Source organism: Colobus angolensis, unplaced genomic scaffold (assembly GCF_000951035.1).
Source record: "Colobus angolensis palliatus isolate OR3802 unplaced genomic scaffold, Cang.pa_1.0 Scaffold6, whole genome shotgun sequence".
In the NCBI taxonomy this organism is placed as follows: Eukaryota; Metazoa; Chordata; class Mammalia; order Primates; family Cercopithecidae; genus Colobus; species Colobus angolensis.
The window spans coordinates 21,238,090-21,241,870 of record NW_012119598.1 but is presented as its reverse complement, the minus strand read 5'-3'; positions in this window follow the sequence as shown (position 1 = coordinate 21,241,870).

Genomic DNA, 3,781 nt, shown 5'->3' with positions numbered 1-3,781 from the left:
AGAAGAGAGCCTAATGAATAGGGGTAAATACCTACTTTAGTGCTATAAATAACATTTCACTGTACACTCAGCATTTAGGGCTGGCCAGTCTAATGTGCTGACAGAAGCCCACACAGACTCAGAACAACAAGCTGGGTCATGAGGACTTAAGTGAGAAGAGAAGAGACAGTCATGAGTTCAGCTGGCTGCATTGATTGCCAGGAAAGTATCCACCCATTCATTCCAAAACATTGTTGTGCTTGGTACTATCATTGGCCCTGGGAAGCGGGCCACAGAACAGAGTGAAGAGTAAAGGAAAAATACAAGAGTTGAGGGAGATTCCAATTGGTCTCCAAGGCAAATATAAAGTCTTGGTTTGAGGGGTTAACACTGTGCAGCTCCCTGAAGCCTAAGGTGGCAGTGGCCTCAGCAACAACACCCAAGGTGGAGTTAGGGTAGAGGACCGGGAGGGCGGGGCCAAGCATCTCAGAATACCCAGTGGTTCCAGGGCATTAGGCAAAGCCCCAGCTTGCTCTTTTTTCTTACTGCAGCCAACCATGGAATCTGGGTAGCACAGGTTTTCGTCTGTCTATGTACTCAAACATTATCTTCAATCATGCTTTGTTATTCATAGGACACTTCTTTGGCAACAGTAACTATGTGGAACACAGTCAAAGAAGTAGGAAGTATGGAAATTGCCTCTGAAACAATGGCATGGAGGGTAGAATGGTGTGGAGTTTATCTGCTTAAAATAAAAATACTTCACTTCTTTAGGAACTCCTTAGGCACTCTGCCAAAGCCGAGTGACTACGGCAATTTGTAGAGCTCCCCAAATCACAGGACAACCAAAGTAGCAGGCAAGGTAGGAACAAGTGAAATATGACAGCAGAAGGGCAGATGGAAAAACTGGAAATTAGACACAGTAGTCGAGAAAGTGTACCTCTCTGGGCATAATTTAGTGCAAGGACAAACTCTTTTTTTTTTTGAGACAGAGTTTCATTCTTTTTGTCCAGGCTAGAGTGTAATGGCGCGGTCTCGGCTCACCACAACCTCCGCCTCCTGGGTTCCAGCGATTCTCCTGACTCAGCCACCCGAGTAGCTGGGATTACAGGCATGCGCCACTATGCCCGGCTGATTTTTGTATTTTTAGTAGAGACGGGGGTTTCTCCATGTTGATCAGGCTAGTCTCAGACTCCTGACCTCAGGCAATCCGCCCCACTCAGCCTCCCAAAGTGTTAGGATTACAGGTGTGAGCCACCACGCCCTGCCACAAAGACAAACCCTTGATGTGTCAGTGGACTTCGAGACATTGCCGTATGGGTTCTTGTTCACAATAATGCCTGAGTCATCAGTAAGGATTAAGGTAAGATCACTAACTCTGTTTTAGTATTCAGGGTCATGTGCAATGCATTTTAGAAAGATCTCCCTCCCCTAAAACGAAGGCAAACATAAAATGTTAGCGTATAAAGGGTAAGCTTCAGTTCTTTTATGTTTTTTGAACAAAATCTCTCCTTCAGTTCTTAGACCTGTTGCAAGGGATCATTATTCTTATTCTTACTTTACAGAGGAGGTTACAGAGGAGGAAGCTGGGGCTTCGTGAAGTTCATCGATTTGCTCAAAGTCCCCAAACTGGTAAAAGGCCGCAGTGGGTTTTCATACCCAGTTGTTTTACTCTAAAGGCTGAGTTCTTGGCCTCCGGTCCTCAAGACACCTTCCTGCTTTGGCCTCCCAAAGTATCAGAATTGCAGCATTGTACTTCCTGTACTGCACCTGTAATTCCTGGTTTAATACAGTATTCTTAAGCAAAAAATGCTATAACATAGCTAAATCTGGTAGATGTTCAGTTATATCAATTTCTTCATTTTCTGAACATGTACAATGTTTAACTGTGATCCCCACTTGGAAAACATGTTAAGTAGGCAGGTTCCAAGCAAACACATATCAGTTGAGCTAAAACATGAAGAAATGGATCATTGACTGAAAAATATAAATTACCTGAAGTTTTGTGGATGATGCCTAAAGAAACTGCTCAAAAAACAATGGTGATACCTATCATGGGTCAATTTTGACCATTCTTTCAGATCAGCTCTCAAATGTTAAGCCTGGGGTTTAATGTCCTATGTAGGCAACAATTTCTGCTATTTTCCTAAAGGAAAATAGTATTATACTCTTAGCATAATAAAAAGTATAATAAAAAGATTTCTGTATAGTTAAAAAGAACAGTAGAATACCCAAGTTTGAACCCTACACTTGCTGTTTACTAGATGGATAAGCTAGCTGCAATTTATTAGAAACAGCATTCATTTGAATAAAAATTGAGATGACATAATAATGCAAATGAAAATAACACCTGCCCTTCCAACTTCATAGAGTTGTTGGGAGGATCAAAGGGGACAAGTGAGTATGCTCTGTGAATATATAGTATCATTACATTAATAAGCAGTATTATTAAAATGGTAATTCTCTTTTTACATGGGTTATATCATTTCAGATGGCTTAAATTTAGTTTTATTGGTGATTGTTTTTGATTGAATATAGACTGAAGGTATCAGTAGAGTTTTATCACTTTGAGGGATTATACTTTTTAAACTTTGAGGATGTATTTAATTCAGTTTTGTTCTTTGATTATCAGTTTTGTTGTTTGATTTGATTTGGTATGTGAAGTAGGAAGTATGGAAAGTGCCTCTGAATATCCATGATAGAATGGCATGGAGTTTATCTACTTAAAATCAAAATACTTCACTTCTTTAGGAACTCCTTAGGCACTCTGCCAAAGCCTAGTGACTCTACGGCAATTTGAAGAGTTTTTATTAGTGCATAGTAACATGCAGCCTTCCCAATATGCTAGAATCTTTTTCGGGTCTTTTTGTGCCTGGCTTTAATTTTTGACCAGTCTTCAGAATGTGCAGTGGATCTCCTGGATAATGTCACATTCTAAGTATGGCTCCATAAGGAAGATTTATAAAACTGACCTTGATATCAAGCCTCACTCTACTGCAAATAGAAAACAGGAGAGACAGAGAGACAGCGTGTCTGTGGCATCACCCCTAGCATCTCATTTTGAATAGTAAATGTAATGCCTTGTCTACAAAAATGACAAGGCTGTATCAGGTGTGTGGGCCAGCCTCTTGATAAAGAGAAAAATGCTATGTTTTAGAGGAGGCAATGCATAATGAATGAAGAGCCCAGCCTCTGGAATCAGACAGACACATTTCCCTTAACCTCCCTAAATACAACCAAGTTACTTAAGCTCCCTAAACCCCAGGTTTCACATCTATAAAATAGATTATTGTAACTACCACAGGGTTATTAGCACTGGTAAATGAAACAGCTTTTGTAAAGTGATATCTAACATATAATAATTATTATGAACCTTCAATTGACAGAGGATGGCAATAGAGATACTGATGAAGGAAAAGAGAGCAATGTGTCCATGGTGCTGCTGTCATACATCTGAGAATCATGTAAACAACTTCTTCAAAGTCTGTTTCATTCATCTGTAGTGTAGCTGAGCTACTGTCTTGGTTCTGGGTTATCCAACAGTAGTTTTATTTTTTTTTTTAGCATTAATTGTACTACAGTATCAATAGAACAGAACTATTAAGTTCTGTGCCATTTTGTTTGTAAGCTCTAACCATAGTTACTACATTTTTATTTTTATTTTCTTTTCGATGGAGTCTTGCTCTGTCACCCAGACTGGAGTGCAGTGGCGTAATCTCAGCTCACTGCAACCTCCATCCCTTGGGTTCAGGCGATTCTCCTGCCTCAGCCTCCCAAGTAGTTGGGATTATAGATGTCTGCC